Source organism: Perognathus longimembris, chromosome 2 (assembly GCF_023159225.1).
Source record: "Perognathus longimembris pacificus isolate PPM17 chromosome 2, ASM2315922v1, whole genome shotgun sequence".
Taxonomy (NCBI): domain Eukaryota; kingdom Metazoa; phylum Chordata; class Mammalia; order Rodentia; family Heteromyidae; genus Perognathus; species Perognathus longimembris.
The window spans coordinates 48070439-48094643 of NC_063162.1; the positions used below are offsets into that span (position 1 = coordinate 48070439).

At 41.4% G+C, this 24205-nt stretch overlaps 1 protein-coding gene and 1 non-coding gene across 7 annotated transcripts in view; one reads left to right on the forward strand and one right to left on the reverse strand.

Annotated features, from left to right (window-relative positions):
- P4ha1 (prolyl 4-hydroxylase subunit alpha 1) overlaps positions 1–14658 on the reverse strand; it is a 61444-nt gene extending 46786 nt beyond the window's left edge. For 2 of the 6 annotated variants that reach the window (XM_048339007.1, XM_048339006.1), the window contains exon 1: positions 13591–13795. The gene's annotated coding sequence lies outside the window, so the exon portion shown is untranslated. Of the gene's footprint in view, positions 1–13590; positions 13799–14394 lie in introns of those variants that run through there. The other 4 variants (XM_048339004.1, XM_048339003.1, XM_048339005.1 and 1 more) reach the window with 3 other exon arrangements.
- A 657-nt stretch (positions 14659–15315) lies between these two features.
- Positions 15316–15444, forward strand: LOC125347444. The gene has a single exon (XR_007210220.1). It is a non-coding gene; the product is annotated as a small nucleolar RNA SNORA33 (small nucleolar RNA).
- The last annotated feature ends 8761 nt before the right edge of the window (positions 15445–24205 follow it).

Sequence of the window (24205 nt, forward strand, 5' to 3'; positions counted from 1 at the left end):
CCAGTACATGTACAGAGAGAGAGAGAGAGAGAGAGAGAGAGAGAGAGAGAGAGAGAGAAATAAGACCGCACTTTTTCAAACTAAGCAGGATGGATTTTCCAAGACAACTATGGGCAATTACTAACAGAACTAGGTTACATTTCTGTTCTTCCAAATAATACTCCAGAAAAATGTCATTTTTTTAAACCTGATTCCATGAATTCCAGTCATACTTCTGCTCCCAATGAGATCTAGGTACACCTCTCTTAAAATTTGAGTTAAGTCTCTCAGATTTGTCTGTCCCTGCTAGCTTTAAGCCTAGCTCCTCAAATGTCAGCAGCCTCTTTAACAGCTAGGATTACAAGCATGAGTGTCCATCTAATTCTCATATTTAACCCTATCACATACTTCACTCCTTTCCACTCAATTAATTACTTCTGAATGATACTTTTACATTTTTGCTTAAGAGTTCACTCAATAAATGCTACTTCCATATCAATGATAGAGTTTATGAGTACATATGACTTTGTTCTACTTTTATTTGGGGGGGGGGCGGGGGGCTGGTCCTGGAGCTTTTTTGTTCACAGTGCAATTTGTCATAGCGAGAATCTGGAACCAACCCAGATGCCCCTCCGTAGACGAATGGATCAGGAAAATGTGGTACATATACACAATGGAATTTTATGCCTCTATCAGAAAGAATGACATTGCCCCATTTGTAAGGAAATGGAAGGACTTGGAAAAAATTATACTATGTGAAGTGAGCCAGACCCAAAGAAACATGGACTCTATGGTCTCCCTTATTGGGAATAATTAGCACAGGATTAGGCAAGCCACAGCAGAGGATCACAAGAGCCCAATAGCAATACCCTTATGATCACATAAGATGATGCTAAGTGAAATGAACTCCATTTTATGGAAATGATTGTTATATCACAGTTGTAACTACTTTCAACATCCCATGTGTATCTGTAGTTTATACTGTTGATGATGTTCTTGTATCACCTTCTTGGATTGTATCTACACTATCTCTGTAATCTTATCTGAGTATATTGGAAACCGTGTATACTGGTATTAGAATTAGGAAATTGAGAGGGAATACCAAAATTGAGAGACAAAGGGTAAATTAAGAGAAACAACAACAAAAGCAATACTTGCAAAACTGTATGGTGTAAGCGAACTGAACACCTCAGGGGGGGAAAGGGGGAGGGGGGAGGGGGGTATGAGGGACAAGGTAACAAACAGTACAAGAAATGTATCCAATGCCTAACGTATGAAACTGTAACCTCTCTGTACATCAGTTTTATAATAAAAACTTTAAAAAAAAAAGAAACCATATGGGTAGAAGGTTATGTATGTAAAAATAATATGGATATAGAAACTATTTTCACAATGGTGATATTTAAGATATTTATTTCTGTGTGTAGTAGCATTCATGTCTACCATCACCTCTTTTTCATACTCTAATAAAAAGGATTTTTTACCTTAAAAAAAAAAGAGTTCACTCAATAAATGCTACTTCCATATCAATGATAGAGTTTATGAGTACATATGACTTTGTTCTACTTTTATTTGGGGGGGGCGGGGGGGCTGGTCCTGGAGCTTTTTTGTTCATAGCTAGCATTCCACCAAAATCTATCATTTATATAAAGTGCCTAGGATATCAGGCAAACAGATGACATTGAAGAAATGTTACTTTTGTCATGGGGCAAGAAATCAAGGATAGCTGGATTAATATCAAATGTGTCTCTAGGGGCATAGAAAGGAAAAGACTTGGAAAAGTGCAAAGTTCAAGCTCAATTCAGGGCCAAAACAGCATGAGGGAATAAATAGCCCATCAACAAACAGCCCGTCTGACTAGAAGTCAGAGATTTAGCCTGATATTGTATTGAATCTTAGGATTCATTTAAAAGAATAGACATCTTAAAATTCTGTCAATGAATTCATCAACATGCTGTATTTTGTAATTCTGTAAAATCTTGCAAAAACATTGCTTTCCAAGTTTTATAACATCTTACATGTATTTTGTAGTTATTTTAGGTATTTCATGTTTGTAGTACTATTGAAATGAAGTTTCAATTTCAATTTTTGTTACCTATAGGAATAAAACTGACTGCTGTATATTGATCTTCTGTCCTGCAAACTCATTCACTAGAAATTTTTTAAACAGCTTTTCAGATTTTCTACATATACATGTCTAAGAATAGTTCTCACTCCTCAAAACACACCAACTAGTAACTGAAAACCAAATATTCTCTATCATTGTATGATATAGCTATTCCATTCCTACACACACACACACACACACACACACACACACACACACACACACACACACACGCCCTCTGCATAAGATCTGTACATGAATGCTCAATGACAAAGACAATAGGGACCCATATTTCCTAGGACTTTGAGACAGTGATAGCATTATTAGAACATTAAATACTGTTCAAATACTGTTAATATTAATGAAAAGTCTTTATTGTAAGCATTCCTTTTAATGTAATCCTTTTGTAAATAAATTCTTGCAATTTAACTTCTTACTTGAATAGCCTTTAAGGTGTGCCAGGCTACCTTGAGAAAAGGGCTGCCACTAAAGCAGCCCGACTGCCCTAATGTCAGTGACATCTGCTTTGAATACTCACTTCATGGATATCTTGAGGAAGCTACTCAACAACCACAGCATGCTGCCAAAATGCAACTCCAGTTCCTCAAGGCACAGTGGCAGAAAACATCAACTGCATCAAACTCAGATGACCCTGCAGGCCAGAGTGAATCACTTTCCTTGATAACCCAGCAAAAGGCCTGTAGGTACTTCCTTTGCATAAGGACTGCCACCATGAGTAGCTTCCTATGCCATGACTGGTGCAATCACAATCCTTCATTTGTATAAAGGGACTTCCATAACTGTTCTAGCTGTCCTTAGCACATCCTCTTTGTGGTTACATAGACTGTTCAGTTCACTTTGTGGGGTTTTTGGGGTTTTTTTTGGTATGTTTGTGGCAGTCCTGGCGTTCGAACTAAGGGCCTGGGCACTATATCTGAGCTTCTTTTTGGTTAAGACTACCGCTCTACCATTTGAACCACAGCTCCACTTAATGCTTTTTGGTAGTTTATTGGAGATAAGTCTCATAGACTTTCCTATCTGGGCTGGACTGGAATGGCAAATGGTGATCCTTAATCTTCAGATCTCAACCTTCTCAATAACAAGGATTACAGATGTGAGCCAATAGAGCCCAGCTTCAGCTCACTTTGTGGATCAGCTGTGCTACCACAGAATGTTACAACTTTAGGCATAAGAAAAGGTCTCTCCTTGCCTTTCCTGCTTTTGATTTTTACCATTAATGCAGTGGCTGAGCCTGTAACACAAATAAAAGCAAAGAGGTGGTGGTGATAGCAGCAACAACAATGAAGCAAGATTAGCAACAACTGAAGCAGCAGAACTGGTGACTGTGAAAGCACATTGCACAGCAGCACAGTGGCATATTCAAGCATAGTAAATTGAGATCTACTGTAAAAATATTTTTGAGCTAGTTGAAAGAAATGACTGCTAAAAATTGAAATCTTCAAAATGTCTTCATGCAACATTTGGATATGAATAAAATCTTGTCTGGGTTTTAAAAAATAGCAGAGCAATGATCTGAACAATTGAGTAAAACAAAGGTTAACACAGAAAGTAATGCTTTGATATCCTAAATATATGATTTTTTAAAGAACTGGATATGCAAATATAGTTAGTATATAACTAAAGTGTAAGAAAAGGTTAAGAGAAATCCTGAGCTTATGTAAAACCAATTAGTATTTGCTCTAAGACATACAAATATAACTGTTTTCCATTCTGTATTTCGAGAAATTCTTTCAGTACACTGTTCAGTACTGATCACATCTTCAGGATAGTGTCCCTAAAATTAAACACTAGTCCATATTTGTATATACAACTTTATTATTTGTAAATAGTTGTACGAGAGCTTAAATGTTTTTCTCAACTGAAATAATTATTTTTTTTTAATTCAGAGGAGAGGTGGGTGCTGGTGCTTGTAATCCTAGCTACTCAGGAAGAAGAGATCTGAGGATTGCAGTTCAAAGCCAGCCCAGGCAGGAAAGTCTGTGAGACGCTTATCACCAATTAATCATTTAAAAAAAAAAACAAAACTGAAGTGGCACTGTGGCTCAAGTGGTAGAACACTAGCCTTGTGCTGAAGAACTCAGGGACAGCACCCAGGCCAAGAGTTCAAGCCCCCCCGACCAAAAATAAAAATAAAAATCAGAGAATTCAAGGTTAGAAAGCATGAGAACTTATTTTGGTAACAGAGTCTGGGACTGAGGTAAAGAATCGTACAAATACAATGTACTGGGGCTGGGGATATGGCCTAGTGACGAAAGAGCTTGCTTCGTATACATGAAGCCCTGGGTTCGATTCCCCAGCACCACATATACAAAACATGGTCAGAAGTGGCGCTGTGGCTCAAGTGGCAGAGTGCTAGCCTTGAGCAAAAGGAAGCCAGGGACAGTGCTCAGGCCCTGAGTCCAAGGCCCAGGACTGGCCAAAACAAAAAAACAAATACAATGTACTCATAAATTAAAACCCCTTTGTTGAACTAAAGATCATTAAAAACTGGGCATCAATGGGTCACGCCTGTATTCCTAGTATTCAGGAGGCTGAGATCTGAGAATCATGGTTTGAAGCCAGCCTAGGCAGGAAAGTCTGTGGGACTCTTATTTCCAATTACTCACCAGAAAATCAGAAGTGGCCCTGTGGCTCAAAGTAGTAGAGTGCCAGCCTTGAGCAAAAGAGCTCAGGGACAGTGCCTCCAAGCCATGAGTTCAAGCCCCATGACCAACAACAACAAAAAGATAATTTTTAATTAAAAACATCATAGTCAGGTCTGGGGATATGGCCTAGTGGCAAGAGAGCTTGCCTCGTATACATGAGGCCCTGGGTTCAATTCCCCAGCACCACATATACAGAAAACGGCCAGAAGTGGCGCTGGGCTCAAGTGGCAGAGTGCTAGCACAAGGAAGCCAGGGACAGTGCTCAGGCCCTGAGTCCAAGGCCCAGGACTGGCCAAAAAAAAAAAAAATCATAGAAAAACAAAATCTTGTTTGAAGTTAATGTTTAAACTTGTTTTAAATCCATGATTAAAGCTTTACAAGTTTCCGTTTCTCTTATTCCCTGGAAACCTTACAAAAAGCAACTTCTTCAACAGTCCACTTCTGTCATTGTAGATATGCACAGGAGGATACAGTAGTCTCCCTGTATCCTCATTTCACTTTCTGTGGCTTCACAGTTATCCATGATCAACTGTGGTCCAAAAATATTACTGTAGAGCACAAGGTATTGGGATATTTTGAGGACACTGGCAATTCAGATATGCAGAAAGTGCCATGAAGGGCTGGGAATGTGGCTTAGTGGCAGAGTGCTTGCCTAGATTGCATGAAGCCCTAGGTTCGATTCCTTAGTACCACATAAACAGAAAAGGCCAGAAGTGGTGCTGTGCTCAAGTGATACAGTGCTAGCCTTGAGTTAAAAGAAGCTCAGGGACAGTGCCCAGGCTCTGAGTTCAAGCCCAGGACTGGCACAAAAAAAAAAGTGCCATGAGGTACTTTCCTTTAAATGAAAAGTTGCAGAATTCAATAAGGTATTTTTAGAGAAAGAACACAGTCATTTAACTTTTACTATAGTCTATTATTACAATCTATATTTTATTTTTAGTTACTGTTGTTAAACTCCTACTATACCTAATTTACAACTTAACCTTTACCATAGGGACATAGGTAAAATACTATATATGGGGTTTGGTACTATTTAAAGTTTAATGAATCCCCTGTGAGTCTTGGAATGTATTCCCAGGGAAAAAGGGGAGGAGACTATATTATTCTCTTATTTGATGCTTCATATACTAGTTAGTGCCCTTTCCCTTTATAACAATAGTAGTAGACTATCAATTCTTGAGTCATAATGGAGTTCCAAAATCAAAGTTTAATTATTATAATGGAAACACTTTGAGGAACTTTTTGATTGACTCACTGTTTATATGAGGGACAAAATCTCCTATTACTCAAATATCACTCGTAACATGAAAGAGGATATGCATGCTCTTACCTAAGGATATTATCAATTCAAGCCAGGGTTCATTAGTTCAGAGAAGAAAAGTCAAATTGGCTAATAATACATGGATTTGACATGTATCCTAAGGCTCTCCTTCTAATACATGGATAAACAGCTTGGAGGCCAAAGTATACCTTAAATTTATTTCTCCCAGGGTTATTCTCCCAAAAGTGTTGCCTACCTACTTCTCTTTTTTTTTGACACAGAATTTCACAACGTAATCCAGGCTAGCCTTGAACTTGTGATCCTCCTGCTTTTTATGTCCTAGGTGCTAGGATTATAGGTATACACCCTTACACTTGAATTAAATTCCACTTTTCTTTATACCAGTCAACCTCTTGTCTTTCTAGCCTTTAGTTCCCCTTTCTTTTTTTTTGGGGGGGGCAGGGGTGGATAACCAGTCCTGGGGCTTGAACCTAGGGCCTGAGCACTGTCCTTGAGCTTCTTTTGCTAGCACTCTACCATTTTTTTTTTTTTTTTTTTTTTTTTTTTTTTTTTTTTTTTTTTTTTTTGGCCAGTCCTGGGCCTTGGACTCAGGGCCTGAGCACTGTCCCTGGCTTCTTCCCGCTCAAGGCTAGCACTCTGCCACTTGAGCCACAGCGCCGCTTCTGGCCGTTTTTCTGTATATGTGGTGCTGGGGAATCGAACCTAGGGCCTCGTGTATCCGAGGCAGGCACTCTTGCCACTAGGCTATATCCCCAGCCCTAGCACTCTACCATTTGAGCCAGAGCTCCACTTCCTGCTTTTGGGGGGTTGTTAGTTGAGAGGTAAGAGTCTCACAGACTTTACTGTCTGGGCTGGCTTTGTGATCTTCAGATCTTAACCTCCTGAGTAGGTAGGAGTACAGGCATGAGCCACCAGCACCTGGCTTTAGTCCCCTCTTTTCTAATACCAGTTCCAAAGTTCTCAAGTTGAGGAAAAGATGAACATTAAGACCACACAGGAGGGCTGGGAATATGGCCTAGTGGTAAAGTGCTCACCTTGTTTGATAACTCAGCACCACATATATAGAAAAAGCAAGAAGTGGCGCTGTGTCTCAAGTGGCAAAGTGCTAGCCTTGAGCAAAAAGAAGCCAGGGACAGTACTCAGGCCCTGAGTTCAAGCCTCAGGACTGGCAAAACACACACACACACACACACACACACACACACACACACACACACACACACAAAACACACACAGGATAAAACCCCGATAATATGGTTGTATATGAGGATGTAATCTACATGTTTTCATTCAGCTCTTACATGGAGTAATAGCATGAAGTTGATATATTATGTAACTTTCATGTCCTAACTGTCCTATGAAACACTTCCCATCACTCTTGATTCTTCTATAGTCTACTGGGACATTATGCTTTTAAAGTGTTCATTAAGCTGGAGATGTAGCTGAGTGGAGCAGTTACTGTCTAGCAGGTGCTAGATTTAATCCCAAACACTTAAAGTTAATTAAATTGAGTGAGATGATTATGTTCATTACTACTGAGGATATTTTACTTCAGCTCTACATGTTGAAAGCATTTTAAGTAGTAAATATAGTTTCTACTGGTAAATATGTTACTAAATTGACTTTGTTACTAAATTGATTTTTTCATTATAGTCTAATGAAATATCAGTAAATCTTATCAGTAAATCATTCTAATGAGTCTTATCAGTAAATAACCTATAATCAAGTCTTAGTTTTGACATTACTATGTTCTTGAACAAATTACCAGACTTTTGAGTCTATTTTTAAAATTTAATTGATATAAAACTTCCTCACAGAATTAACCCAAGAGTCTAGTTACAGGAGCTAGGGATGTAGTTCTGTGGAAAGGGGCTTACAGAGCATGTACAAGGCCCTGAGTTTGCCTCCTAGCACAGGAGGATGGCAACATTTTCTGAAGTGCTTTACTTAAGGTGCTTTACTCATCTGGCAGATTATGCAAGACTTTCCAAATCTCTTTAGAGCCCAGTCCAATCCACAGGAGATTCTTTTAGGGATGGGAAAGCTACTGCTATAGTTTGAATGTGGTTTATATTCTAAAGGATTATACACTGGAAGCTTGGTGCCCCATATGGTAATGAGTGGTGGTGCCAACTTTAAGAGGCAGAATCTAATGAGTCACTGGAGACACTGCCCTCAGAAGGGATTAATAATGGTCTTAAAGTAAATTTATTTCAACAAGAGTTGCAATAAAAGAATGAGCCTGGGGCTGGAAATATGGCCTAGTGGCAAGAGTGCTTGCCATGAAGCCCTGGGTTTGATTCCCCAGCACCACATATGTAGAAAACGGCAAGAAGTGGCACTGTGGCTCAAGTGGCAGAGTGCTAGCCTTGAGCAAAAAGAAGCCAGCGACAGTGCTCAGGCCCTGAGTCTAAGGCCCAGGACAGCCCCCCCCCCCAAAAAAAATGAGCCTCCCCCATGAATTGTTCTGGCTTCCCATATCACCACGTAACCATCACTTTCAAATATACTCCTGTGGGTTGGGAATGTGGCTTGGTGATAGAGTACTTGCCTAGCATGCATGAAGCTCTGGGTTCGATTCCTCAGTACCACAAACAGAAAAGGCCCAACGTGGCACTGAGGCTCAAGTGGTAGAGTGCTAGCCTTGAGCAAAGAAAAGACGCTCAGCCAGGAGTCGGTAGCTCACAAAGCACTAGCAGGAAGAGGAAGCCAAAGAATAGTACTCATTCACTGGTCAAAATTATGTAAGAAGCATGAATCTCCATAATGTATTTTTTGCCAATACACTAAAAGTCATCTTGATCACCTCTATAGATAATCAAATCCTTTGAAAAAGCAATGTTTTCATTACATCAAATTCAAACACTGCTGGTGTAGCCTAAATAAGAGTAATTTGAAGCTGGGCATTGGTGGCTCTCGCCTGTAATCCTAGCTACTCAGGCAGCCAAGATCTGAGGATCAGGTTCAAAGCCAGCCCTGGCAGAAAAGTCCCCACGAGACTCATTTCCAATAAACTACTTTAAAAAAGCTGGAAGTGGCACTGTGACTAAAGTGGTAGAGCACTAGCATTGAGTACAAAGAGGCTCAGGGACCGCGTCCAGGTCCAGAGTTCAAGTCACAGGAGAGGCAAAAAAAAAAAAAAAAGTAATTTGAATCTAAGTTTCTTCAGAGAACTGAAGGAAAACTAATGTCAGAATAACTTCAGCGTATGTAAACAAATTTCACTAAGTACGGCAAACACAACTTTTGTTTCACTTATTTATACAAGTTTATTCAGCTTGTCTCATATTCATGTATTTATGTACACAAACCTCGTTATGGTTTAGTTATAAGATTCAGCCAGGCACTAGTGGCTCATGCCTATAATCCTAGCTACTCAAGAGACAGATCTAAGAATCGCAGTTTGAAGCCAGCCCAGGTAGACTCATCTCCAATTAGCCAGCAAAAAGCCAGATGAACTGTGGTTCAAGTGGCAGAGTGCCAGCTTTGAGGGAAGGGATAGCACCTAGGCCCCAAATTCAAGCCCTAGTGCCAGCACAAAATGAAATACACACACACACACGATCTCACAGCAAGAAGAGCAGTTCAAGGGCAATGAATTTTTTTTTTAATTTTTGCTTGTTTTCATGCCTAGTCCACCTTCAGCATGGAAAAACAAAGACAGGCTACAATATGGAGGGAGAACTTGGAATATAATAAACTTTCATTGATTAACAATTGAGCAAGTCAACATTCTAATAACCTATTAACTTTTTTCTATTTATTTATTTATTTATTTATTTATTTATTTATTTATTTATTTAGCCAGTCCTGGGCCTTGGACTCACGGCCTGAGCACCGTCCCTGGCTTCTTTTTGCTCAAGGCTAGCACTCTGCCACTTGAGCCACAGCGCCACTTCTGGCCATTTTCTGTATATGTGGTGCTGGGGAAATGAACCCAGGGCCTCATGTATATGAGGCAAGCACTCTTGCCACTAGGCCATATCCCCAGCCCTTTTTTTAAAATTTTTATTTAAATGATCTTTAATGTATAAGTACTCCAACTATGATTAGGTTTTTGCTCTTTTACTGAATATACAAGCAGATAATTTTTTTTGTATTTTTTAATTTAATTTATTTATTAATTGAACACAAATTTTTTGGACAGGGTGTTGTGCAAAAAGGGTACAGTTACATAGTAGGGGAGTGTGTTCATTTCTTGTGATATCTTACGCCCTGTTTTTCTTTCCCTTCTCTAGGTCAGGTAGACATATATACAATATACAATGTATCAAGAACATATAGAGTAGCCACATGGCCAGGCCCAAGAAAATTCGCCTAGGGCTTTAAATGCAATGTCAATATTAGACAATATGTCCATAGTAGTCTTATATGAACGTACATACATAGATTTTGAGCTATTGTATTCCCCTGAGAGGTCAATTTTTGACCTTTATGTGTTGAGTAATTGTTTGGTTTTAGTTACATACTGTTGGGTCGCTGCCCCAATCCTGTTGGAAATACTATTTGACAAGCAGTTTTTGGTTTCACAGACCTGGTCTCTACTGTTTCTGTGTCTCCCTTTCTTAACAGTCACATATCAGGGAGATCATGCCCCTTTGTTTTCTGTGTTCTAGGCTTGTCTCGCTCAACATTATTTGTTCAAGTTCTGACCATTTCCCTGCGAATAACAATATTTCACCATTCCTAATTGCTATGTAGTACTCCATTGTGCATAGGTACCATATTTTTTGGATCCATTTGTCTGTGGAGGGGCATCTGGGTTGTTTCCATATTTTGGCTATTGTGAATTGTGCAGCGATAAACATGGAAGTACAAATGTCTTTTTGATATCTTGGGGTTTGCTGTTTAGGATAGATGCCTAGGAGTGGTATGGCTGGGTCATAGGGTAGGTCTATATTGAGCTTTTTGAGAAACCTCCATATTGTTCTCCAAAGTGGTTGTACTAATTTGCACTCCCACCAACAATGGAGAAGGGTTCCTCTTTCCCCGCACCTCCTCCAGCATTTGTTGTTCTTCTGGCCATTTTCTATACATGTGGTGCTGGGGAATCAAACCCAGGGCTTCATGTATATAAGGCAAGCACTCTTGCCGCTAGGCCATATTCCCAGCCCCTATTTTTTTTTTTTTTTTTTTTGGCCAGAGCACTGTCCCTGGCTTCTTTTTCCTCAAGGCTAGCCCTCTACCACTTGAGCCACAGTGCCACTTCTGGCCTTTTCTGTTTATGGGGTGCTGAGGAATCGAACCCAGGGAGAGCTTCATGCATGCTAGGCAAGCACTCTACCACTAAGCTACACTTCCAGCCCCACAACCTATTAACTTTTGTTAAAACACTTCAGGAAAAATTTATTAGGGTCAGCTGGTTGCTTAGTGGTTCACTCCTACAATCCTAACTACTCACGGGGCTGAGATCAGGATCACAGTTCAGAGCCAGCTGGGACACACTGGCTTGTCAGTACATAACTGACTCTACAGTATTAGAAAAAATTGGTGCCTCCTTACCAAAAGCCAAGCTCCTCCAACAATGTAGACTATACCAGTGATATGAAGCTTTCTTTTTGCAATCATCACTTGTATTAACCTTTCTTGTAGTAATTAAAAGTTGTACATACTTTCATTGGTTTTACCAGCTAAGTTCTCAAGACACAAAATGGTCAATGTAATTAACCTCTTATCAAATTTCCTGTTTTCATTGCTTCAAAGTAACTCGTTTCAGCAAATCAATGAAAAGCATAACCCACCTAAAAGAGACAAAAGTAGAACTTTTCCTAGTTTACATAATTGTAAGAAACCTTTGCCATCAGCTATCAAGATCACTAAAAGGACTTACAGCACAATGTTACAAAACCAACAACTGACATGACTTTTAAGGGTAAGTGATCAAACCTATGCTTCCCACAGAAAGAAAAAGGTTACATTTTCAAAAGCTTCTGAAATGACCCAGACTAAAAACCAAAGTTAAAAAAAAATTCATAGAGGCTGGGATGTAGCTTAGTGGCAAAGTGCTTACCTAGCAAGTACAATATCCTGAGTTCCAACCCTAGTACCAAAAAAAAAAATTCATATTGTAAATCAAGGCAAAATATATTCAAGGTTCTTCCCTTTCAGCTCATAGAATTCGGCTCCAAAAACCCACAAAATTCTCCTTAAATCTGTGTTTAATTTCCAGTGTTACTGCTATGCAGACTTAATTTTTCACTTGATTTTAGAAGTCTAGCCCCATTCATAAGCTAAAAGGGAAAATACGTTTCTTCCAGAACTTTATAAAAAAAAAAAAGTGAGCAAAAAGTTGATGAAAGAACACTGCTGCCACGTCTCTCCCCCTCCCCCACTCACGTAGTGGCTATTTCAACCCCTCAGAGCTCATTCCAAGGAAAACTCCAAGAGCCACAACTCTCAGAGAAGCAGTTAAGTCGAAATTGCTAAGCCTCTGGCCTTTTTTGATCCGTTCCTAAAAGTGGATCTAGCTGCTGTTTCATCCCTTTCTTAAAATAGTGCACATTTCGCAGTCTTCTCCATTCTTTGCAGAACTCCTATTACCATCAATGCCACAATGAGACTGTCATTACAAATGCAAAATTAAATAAAATACAAAAATAAAGATGCTAGCGTCTAAAACTTGATTTGTACTCAATTTGGTTCGATTTAAGAGACAGTCTTGTATTTGCACCATCCTTCCTCCCCCTTGGAATATACATCTGGGGTCCATTCACCTAACCCAACTCAAAATTCGCACGTAACTATGTAATGTTTTCTGGAGTGGGCCACGGTGCAAAGACGAGAAAGAAGAAAGGAGATACCGATCGCGGGAGGGGGGGGGGGCGGGGGAGAAAGAAATAGGAGGGGAGGGGGCAGAGGAGAGACGCTCTCGGACTTTATGGCGAGGAAAAGGGTAGGAAGAAGCCCGGCTTCCCCTCAGACCCCCGACGCGGGGCGAAGTGACAGGCGCTCCCGCCTTCAGCGGCCTCATCCCGCGCCCCAGGCTCCGTCCAGCGGCTCCGGCAACCGCGCGGCGAGCAACAGATGAGCGGCCCGAACTTTCCGAGTACGTCCGCTTCCCCGGCCCGGGGAGCCCGAGCGCCCGTTCCGAGCTTTAAAACCCGCACCCCACCGCCATCTGGGAACCATCTGCGGCCGCGGCGGCCCCGAGCCCGCGCCCCGCCCGCGCGGTCCCCTCAGCTTCGCCGGGAGGACCAGGTACGGACGGAGCTCGCCACCACCCACGGGGCGAGTCCTTCCCGCGAAGGAACATTCAAGAAGGTTCTAGTCCCGGGGCGGGGACTGGGCTGCCGTAGCCCCGACGGCCCGGGGGCGGGACGGGGTCCGAGGAGGGGAGGGGGCGCGACGCGGGGCGGCCGGGCCTCGAGGGCGGCCGGGGGTCGCGGGGCGCTGGCGAGGGGCCTGCTCTTCAGCGAAGGGTCTCCGGCTCCCCGGGCGACCCCCGCCCCCGAGCCATCCCACCCGAGTGAGGAGGCCCGGCCGCTGCGGCCTCCCCGCACGGTCTAGGGCCGCCCCGGAGCCTGCGCCTCGACACCGAGGTCAGGGGAATGCCTCACCTGGGGACAGAGAGGGTGGCACGCTCCAGAGCCGCGGTAGGCTGCGCTCGCTCCGGCTACCCAGCCCGTGCCCTCAGCCCGCTGGCGGCGCGACTGGGCAGCAGAGGGAGCCCGTCAGCCCTTTTATAACCTCTAGGCCGCGACGGCAGCGCCGGGGAGGAGGCGACTACAGCCCTCGCTACGTGAGCGCGGTCACACCAGCGCCCCGTGAGTGCGCATGCGTCCCGCGCTGGCCGCCCTCTCGCCGCTGGTGGAGCTCATGGCCCGGGAGATGGGATAGGGGCTGGCCCTCTCCGGGGAGGGGCAGGCGCGCCGGGGAGGGGCAGGCGCGCCCGGGAGGCTGCACGCCTGCGTAGTGCGCGCGCCACGCTGCCGTTTCCGTGGTTACCTCGGGACTTTCTCCTCCACCCCCGCCCCTCCCCTCAGTTTAGCGCTTTTAATTTCAGGGTCACCGTCCGGTCTAAGCGCTGCCGCCGCCAGCAAAAACATTCCTTGGAAATGGGAAGAGGTTTATAGAACTGTAGAAAATAAAACAGAAAGGTATATTGGAGGGAGAAGTGATGTGGTGCGTTTGGTGTTGGTGTCTCGGCTGTGATGGCCCCTGAGCCTTTTTGCTTTCAAACGTGCTCCCCGCCCCCTACATTTATCTTACTGGAATTTCGTTGTCTCCCAACCTTTTAAACGTTTATCAGTTGACAGCTCCAGAGTCATACAGCCCTGAGTATTATCTCGTTTGGAATAGGAATTACAGTAGTATCTGCCTCCTAGGATTGTTCTGAGAATTAAATCATGTAAAGTGCTTACCACGTGGCCTAGCGTCGCGAAAGGCCTTGGTAAATATTAGAATCTGTGGTTAAATTAAGGGTTGCTCAGAGGTAGACCACTTATCCGCCAGACTTGAAGGCCCGAGGTTCAATCTCAGCACCTCTGGTGGGTGTGTGTGGTGTGTGCTGGGGAGGCCCGGACTGGTAGGAACGAAGGAAACTATGAAGTACTTCGTGAAGGCAGCAGATGTGGTCTTTGGTTTTACTCATTTTCTTAAGAGTCACACTAAGAGGAGCAGACTGTGAAGATAATTTCCCCCTTGTCAATAATAAAACTTCTCTAAGAGCTATTCATTAAAAAAAATGCTTCTAAAATTTTCCATAGATGCTTAAAAAGCAAAGCAATAATTAACATCTGACAGTAATCTGGGAGGTAGGGTTCCGTAGGTAGTAACAGTAACAGATAAAAGGATGCTAGAGAGCTCCAGGCAGCTACAAAGTAGAGATATCTAAATCAGTAGCTTTCAAAATGTGGTCAAGAGGTTAACAAAGTCAAAGATAAGACTCTGTCCTTTTCACTCTAATGACAATACAATGGAGTTTTTCCAGAGACTGCCTAGTTTGTGCTATTGCAATGGACTGCATGTGGGGCCGGTAGGAGAACCTTCAGCTGGACATTAAAAAGCTTTGCAGAGGGCTGGGAATATGGCCTAGTGGCAAGAACGCTTGTCTCCTATACATGAAGCCCTGGGTTCGATTCCCCAGCACCACATATATAGAAAAAGCCAGAAGTGGCGCTGTGGCACAAGTGGCAGAGTGCAGCCTTTAGCAAAAAGAAGCCAGGGACAGTGCTCAGGCCCTGAGTCCAAGGTGCCAGGACTGGCAAAAAAAAAAAAAAAGCTTTGCAGAAATGGTTAAAATACCCCCACTTCTCTGTAAATTCTTCATTAAAAAATTTACAAAGCCAGTGAGTCAGCTTACCTAAATGTGTATATGCAGAAGCATATATAAAGCTGGCAATAGTAGTGCCAATATACTCAAACGTTAAGGACAATCAAAGGCATTAAGGTCCCTGAGAATGCTTACAACAAATTTAAATACTGGGAAGCATTTTCGCAAGACCTCAGTAGTATAAATGGTGCTGAGCATTTAAATGAAACTTCAAAATGTTAATAAATTGCATGTGACCTTTCTTGAAGAAAAAGTTTGCTAACATGTGACATTTATCAGTGTGTCTGCCGAGCCAGCCAGCAGTGAAAAGGGAATCCTGAATGAGGGGGGCGAGGATTAAAGAGAAGGAAAAATACAAGACAAGAGAAAAAAGACACGAGGCAAAGATGGGGTACGGGAGGTCTGTATCTTCAGATTGTAACTCAAGACTGCCGCCAGGTTTATTCTTAACTTACAGGATAAATGCAGTTTGAAAACCAGGAAACAGCATAGGCTTAAAATTCCAGAACACAAAAAGGCTTGAAGTTAGCAATACCCGACATAGCTAAGACAGGGTGAGGATGGTTAACATAAGAATGGACTCATGGCAGACATAGTAAAGCATTTTCCATTAAGCCATGTCCTTGCATGTCCTTGAAAAAACAGCCAGAGGTCAGGAAGAATTTAGCTGCAAGTTTGGCTCCCGACAAGTGTGTTTAAATGAGTGTTTTAAGTAGCTCTTTTTTTTTTTTTTTTTGCTAGTCCTGGATCTTGAACTCAGGGCCTGGGCACTGTCCCTGAGCTTTTTTTGCTCAAGGCTAGCACTCTACCACTTAAGCCACAGTGCCACTTCCGGCCTTTTCTGTTTATGTGGTACTGAGGAATCGAACCCAGGGCTTCATGCATGCTAGGCAATCACTCTACCGCTAAGCCACATTCCCAGGCCTAAATGAGTATTTTATATGCTTTAACTCCTAATACAGGTAATAGTTGACAGATATTACCCACATCAAAACTTCTGGTATTTCTCAAATACTTTTTAGGAGAGTAAAGTAGTCAAAGACTAAAGAATGGCTCTAGTCTCTGGCACAGATTTACTGAAGCCGCAGCTTCAGAACTCATTAGCACTGTCCCTTTCCCAAGTCCCTGGAAGGAGTCTAGTGATACACTCACACAATTATATGCTTTTGTAAAATCTGTAAAAGTCAGATATTTTAACAGCAATCTTTAGTCCTCAGTGACTTCCTCTTTGCCAAGCTTCCTCTTATCTAGTGTTGGAGTAGCTAGCAAGGATTTCTTAAATATAGCTAAAGTTGAATTAGGGTTACATTTGGCTTGAGTTTAGTGAGTTATATTTTTGTAACCCACAGTCTCTTCCATGTGTAGTTATGCCAACTGTCCCAGGCTTCCAAGAATACTCTTACCACCCATTGTGCTGACCCACCCAGGACTGTAAACAGGAAAGGTACAGGGCCAGACCTCTGGTTATCTGAATGTGTCCTATGTTCAAGCATCAAAAAAAAAAAGTGTGGTCTGGAGGTTTTGGGGGCCCTGGATTCAGTCCTCAACAAATAAAAGGAAAATGAGAGTTATCTGAAAGAGTAGAAAATAAATAACATTAACTGTCCTCTGAATGACAAAGCAAAAAAGCAGTGCCACTCTAGATGCAATCTCTTCTGCATCTACAAAAGTTGAGAATAAGGCTGGGAATGTGGCTTAGCAGTAGAGTGTTTGCCTAGCATGCATGAAGCCTTGGGTTTGATTCCTCAGCATCACATAAACAGAAAAGGCCAGAAGTGGTGCTGTGACTCAAGAGGTAGAGTGCTAGCCTTGAGCAAAGAGAAGCCGAGGATAGTGCTCAGGTCCTGAGTTCAAGCGCCGGGTCTGGCAAACAAAACAAAAAAAAATTAATAGACTTATTTACTAAACCAAGTTGTTATTGAACTATTAATTCAGTTTAAATCTCTGCTAGCCTAGACCCAGGTGGGTCACATCTGTAATCCTAGCTGTTTAAGAGGCTGAGACCTGGAAGGTGGAAATTTGAAGCCAGTACAGGCAGAACAGTCTGAGACTTCATCTTCAATTAACCACCAGTAAGCCATATGGAAGACATGGCTCAAGTGGTTGAGTGCCAGACATGAGCCAGAAAGCTGAGTTCAAGTCCTGGTACCAGCATGAAAATAAAGAATATCTTCTGTTTATTAGTTGTTTTTGTAAATATACACAGGTGTGGTTTTGTAAGCATACACGTGTGTGTGCAACTTTTAACATTTTATTGTTAATTATTATTTATTATTGAATTATTTATTATTATTGAAATATTGTTTCAGGTTTTTGTTGTTGTTGTTTTGTCAGTCACAGGCCTGCCTGGATGCTGTCCTTGAGCAATTTTGCTTAAAGCTAGGGTCCTACCACTTTGAGCCACAGCATCACTTCCTGTTTTCTTTTGGTTAATTGAAAATAAGAGTTTCCATGAGTTTTCTGCCTGGCTGGCTTCAAACTGTGATCCTCAGATCTCAACCTCTTGAGTAGCCAAGATTATAGGTGTGAGCCACCAACACCATTTTTTTTTGTGGTTATTGTGTGTGTGTGTGTGTGTGTGTGTGTGTGTTGCCAGTACTGGGGCTTGAACTCAGGGCCTGGACACTGTCCCTGAGTTTCTTTGTACTCAAGACTAGCGCTCTACCACTTGAGCCACGGCACCACTTCAGTTTCTGAGTGATGATAAGAGTCTCAAAGGAGACTTTTCTACCTGGGCTGGGTTCAGATCACAATCCTCAGATCCCAGCCTCCTGAGGTAGTGCTTGGCTAAAAAAATTATTTTAACAACCAAGCAATGGTGATCTTCATACTTTTTAAAGTCAGCCAAATAGGAACAGTCTTGTTTTAGTAGTCATACTTTTAAGCCTCACATGTACCCACTTTCACTTCCAAAGTCAGCCAGTCCCTAAAACTTTCTGTGGGAGTGTTGCTCAGTGGTAGAGCTTGCTCATCTAGCATGCAGGATGATCTGGTTTTCATCCCCAGGAACACACGCGCACACACACACACACACACACACACACACTCAACAGAGAGCTTATATTAAACAGGACTTTTACACATAGCAAGCAAGTCAGCTTTGTTTTTATTTCACATTTTTGAATAATGGTCTCTTTCTTTAACTTTAACCATCTGTGTGGCAAAAAAAAAAAAAAAAGGGCATGCCAAAACAGAAAACCAGCATAGTTGCAGGCGCTTTTAAACAATTTATATTCACATACATGAAACCATTAGAACTAATTTGAGATAGTAAGGTAATTGTAAGAATTGTGAAATATATTATATACTTCAGAGTTAGAAGAATGAAAAAACTAAATTTGATAAAAAGAGGCAATAGTGGGGTTGGAGGCATGGCTTAGTTGGCAAAGCGTCAGCCAGTGAGTGAAAACATCAGGTACCAAGTTTGAGTCCCAGTCTTGGACCTAGAAAAGAAAAGAATAGAAAAGAAGATAGGTAATAGCAGTTCTTTGGACAATTAATGATGATGATGGAAGGAATATTTTAGAAAAATGTTATGTGAGTTAGAAGAACAAAAGGTGGAATCTAAGATTCCTTGAATAAATACTTAGGGAACATACTGTTTATCTACAATACTTCTACTGGGATGTAGATGAAGCTTTAGTGAGGATATCTCTGCTTAATTTTACTAGAGTTAAAACTTAATTTACTCATCTACTAAAAACTAAATATTTTCCTAACTATATAAGCTAGAGTATGCTAAGTACTAGGTATGTGATTGCCGCTGTCTTAAAATCTGGGTTCCTTCTAAGAAAACCAAGAACATACAAAATTAGGAAATACATACATGCACGTTGTAAATGAAAATACTAAGGAAATGTTAGGAAAAATAGAAGGAATGAGAGACACACTCAAGGAGTGTGGCTGAAGAACTGAGTTATCCATATGGGAGTATATGAATGAGAGATTTTAAAGATAGACTGGGCACTGGTGGCTCACACTTGTAATCCTAGCTTCTCAGGAGGCTGAGATCTGAGAATTGCAATTCAAAACCAGCACAGCAAAAAAGGCTGTTAGACTCATCTCCAATTAGACACCAGAAAACCAGAAGTGGCACAGTGGCTCAAAGTGGCACAGTGGCTCAAAGTGTCAAAGCACTAGCCCTGAGCAATAAAGCTTAGAGACAGGGCCCAGGTCTTGAGTTTGAGCCCCATGAATGAAAAACAAAAAGGAAAAATAAAAGAGGAAATAATATGCAGAGGGCCACGTAACAAGAAATCCTTGTTTCACTTGAGAAACTAACGAAAAGTGTTGCTATGTACCGTATGCAAGAAAGAAACTTCTAAAAGAGAAAATTAGTGAGGTATGGAAACACTAGATCAAAGGGGACTTTTTGGTACTGTAACAAGTATAATGAGAAAGCACTAAAGTATTTTAGGCAGTGGAGTAACGTATTATTTATCTTTAAAATGCAATGTAAGAGGATACATTTTGTGAACAAGAGTTTTGGTAAAACCCTTCTCCTCTCTCATGAGATTCTAGAATCCTCAATCTAGCTGAAACTGGTAAGTTTTTCTGGGCCTAACACCTTGATAAGGTGACATTGTGGAAAATGGCTGGCACAGGAACAGCCAAACCATGTGGCCTCAGTGGGGATGGGGTGCTCACTGTGGTGAGCAGGGTAAGACGCCTCAAAGATGGCTACATCCAAATCCCCAGGGTCTACAAATATATGGCCAAAGAATCGTGTCAGTATCATTGAACTAAGGACCTTCAGATGAAAAGAAAGAGCAGCCTGCATCAGCCAGGTGAATCCAGTGATAACTATCATCCTAGTCACGGTCAGAGAGAGGTGAGGATGAATTGGGATCACATACATGCTGCATTCCTGACTCTAAAGATAGCCAATGTGGGGGCCCCTAGAAGCTAGAAAGGCAAGGAATGTAATTCTCTCATTAGAGCCTCCAAAAAGAAATGCATGTATGCATGTTTTTGTCAGTCATGGGGCTTGAACTCAGAGCCTGGGTTCTGTCCCTGAGTCTTCTTGCTCAAGGCTTACACTTACCACTTTGAGCCACAGCTCCACTTCTGGTTTTCTGGTGGCTAATTGGAGATAAGAGTTTCATGGACTTTCCTGCCTGGGCTGGCTTTGAACCTTGATTCTCTGATCTCAGCCTCCCAGTAGCTAGGATTACAGGCATGAGCCACCAGTGCCCAGCTCAGCATTTCTTTTTCATTTTACCCAATAAGGCTTATGTCAGATATCTGAGATACAGAACTATGTAGCTCTTGATACGTGTGTTTCAAGCTATCAAGTGGTAGAGCGCTAGCCTTGAGCAAAAAAGAAAAGAAAAAAGAAAACTACTCAGGGGAACACCCAGCCCCTGAGTTAGAGCTCCAAGACTAGGTACCCCTCCCCAGGCACCCCCCCCCACCAAAAAAGTAGTTGTTGATCCTATTTTGTATTTGACATAGAAACTCTGTGTTGCCTATCAATGTCCACAGTCCTCCACTACTAAGACTTTCTGGAATGCCTAGTCTTTCAGTTCAGTTGTGATTTCTCCTTAGGATGTAGCCAATGTCTGGGAATTGCTTTCATACTTACAATTTAAAAACTCTACAAAATATTCTATAGAATAATATTTGGGGACATATGATATCACAAGACAACCAAGTAACCTGAATTGCAAGGAGAAATCAGACACTTAATTTAGACTTTCAGCAGAGCAAAAAGGAATCACCAAAAATTTTAAATGACAAATGTAGGCCAGTATGTCAGTTAGGAGCCTCAGCTTCCTGACTACTGGCATTTTAGAGCCTAGATACCACACCAATTCCTAGCACTAGTATTAAGATAAAGCCCAACTCAGCTCTCAACTGTTATTTTATTCTTTTTTGCCAGTCCTGGGGCTTGAACTCAGGGCCTGGGCACTGTCCATGAGCTTTGCTCAAGGCTAGCGCTCTACCACTTGAGCCACAGCACCACTTCCAGCTTTTTATGTTTATGTGGTACTGAGGAATCAGACCTAGGGATTCATGCATGCTAGGCAAGAACTCTATCACTAAGCCACATTCCCAGCCCTCAATCATTACTGTATTTTGAAACAAGTTTCTAATTCCTGTTATTCAGCAATTGTTGCAATAAGAAAGATTTTACTTACTTCATTAGTTAAAAAAAATATTTTCTGAGCACCTACAATGTAATCTGGCATTGTTTCAGGTATTAGAAATACAGTGGTGAGTAAAGAACTGTCTTAGTTCATTTGGATGTATGAAGATTTATAGATACCATGAAATTGTACAGATTTCATTTGCTCCTATTTTATCTTTCCTTAGTGATGTAGCACCCTTTAATACAAATAGTTTGAGTTGTGAATATTAAATATTTTCAAATTGTACAAATTTCAGGGAAATAGCCAATAGCTAGTCTATCAAGCACAGAATATGGTTGCAAATTAAACAACATTTTACTGAAAACGAGACATTACAGTGGAGAAGAATGCTTCTGTTTATAAAAACAAAATCTGCTTTGGCTGTCTCAAAGATTTGTAGAGCTTGGCTGATTCACACATTCTTCCACCCAAATGAACTTGTCAAGAGCTCAAACATAGTCAGCAAGAATGCCAGAAATTTCAGCTTTATTTGGTGAAGCAAGGCTCTGAGTTTGGGACCCAGAGCTCATTCAGGACTTAGTTTGAAGAGTAACTCTTTGTTTGGAAGGTGCACCAACAGAATGAGTGCACTCAGGTCCTCATCCACCATTAAGAACATAGAATATCAGATCACTGGACATGGGGACACATATCTGTAACTCCAGCTTTCAAGAGGTGAAGATCAGAGGAACATTCCCATCTTTACAAAATTAACTTCAATGAACATAGGATTCCTACCTTCCAATGCTTCTCAGTGTTTATGTGGCATTTCCCTGCCCCTCACCCCATCAGAGATACAACTCAGATCTATAGTACATTATGGTGACCAAAAGCACATTTCAATCTAAAGCTAGACAGCCTTGCTTGGGTTAGAAATACAAGCCCTTCTTCTGAGTATCTATATAAATATAGACAAATTACTTGTTTAGCCTCTTTTTTTGTCTGTAAAGTACAAATAATAATACATCTCAGAGGATGCGAAGTTTAATGATAAATATGTGAAACACTTAGACTTATGCTTGGAACTCAGCAAACAGCCTTAGCTATGTTTATTGTTCATAGAGATTAACACAGTTGCTATGTATTTTTTTTTCCTTTCTTTTTTTCTTTTTCTTTTTTGCCAGTCCTGGGCCTTAAATGCAGGGCCTGAGTACTGTCCCTGGCTTCTCTTTTGCTCAAGGCTAGCACTCTGCCACTTGAACTATAGTGCCACTTCTGGCTGCTTTCTACATATGTAGTGCTCGGGAATCGAACCCAGGGCTTCATGTATATAAGGTGAGCACTCTTGCCACTGGGCCATATTCCCAGCCCCTTGCTATGTATTTTTTAAATTATTAGAGTCTAATTTTTTCCCTGGGAGTACTTCCCCAATTCTTTGGAATTTGCTGACTCTGTAGCTTGTTTTCCTCAGATTATCTATGCCTCCCTTAAGGATAATTATTCCAGTAGTAAAAAACAACTTCAATTCATGTCAAATGGAAGAAATCCAAAAGAAATGATTGGACAACTAACCAGGTGTGGTTTGCAGATGAAAAGTGGCATTCAGAATTTGAAGACCTTATCCTCTACAGTCTAATTTCGGCATTATGTGGAAATTAAAATGAAAGTTAAATTACCTTACCCTTTTACTCAACCTGTTTGGTGACATCTCATTTCTATTGGAGTAGGAGCCAAAAGCATTACAACCAATTTATAAAAATTTAAGATTTGTGGCCAGTGCATAGCTCATACCTGTAATTCCAGCTATGTGGATGATGAAGGTAGGAAAATCGTGGACTAAGGCCTGGCCCATGCAAAAAGGATTGAAACACTATCTGAGAAATAGCTAAAGCAAAAGGAGCCAGAGAAGCAATTCAAGTGGGAAAGGTGCAAGGCCCTGAATTCCAACTTCCATACCTGTGGGGGGGGGGGGGGGAGCGGGGCGCGGAGAAGAACTGTTAAAAAAAAACAAAAAACAAAAACAAAACAAACACCTGTAAGACCCTAAGTGATTTAATGCCTGGCTATTCTTTGGCCTCAACTCTGATACTATGTATAAGTTCTGTCCTAGTCACTCCTCAAACCTGGAAGGCATATTCTTACCCCAGGGCTTTTACTTATGCTCATTTTGTTCTGTCTATAAATCCTTTCCCATAGATAACAACATGGCTTCTCCTGTTATATCCCCAACATATTTGCCTCAATATCATCTTAGTAATAAGACTGGCCATCCAATATGAAAAAGCAACATCCTCTGGTTTCATTTTTTTTTTTAGAAAAGAAAGCACTTATAACCATCAAAAAATCATATAAACAAGCAACTCCAGTAGAAAAATGACCAACATCCAAGCAATTTTTCTGGGAGATAGCTTTCAGTCCAATGTTATGCTCTTTGCCTGGCTGGATTCTACTACCAAAAGCTCAAACATACCTAGACATAGTCTTGCCCTTTTATAGTGGCAGGATATCATGGCATGTCAGAGCTACTTCTAAAGTGACTAGAGAGAGAATAAGAGCTACAGAAAGGTTAGAGTAAGCCCGTAGCCTGAATTGTGGTGATATAAATCTGTAATCCCAGGAAGTTGGGGTAGGCTTCAGTGGCACAGTGTGGCTACATACAAAGACCCTATCTCAAAAAAAACCCAAAAAACAAAAAACAAAAAAAAGACATCTGATTTCCCTTTTTCCCTTTAGTTCACTGTAATCCCATGATATTTAATAACAAAAAAAAAAAAGAATCTAACCTGCTCTTCTTTTTCCGAGATAGGGTAATTCCGTTGGTATTTGATT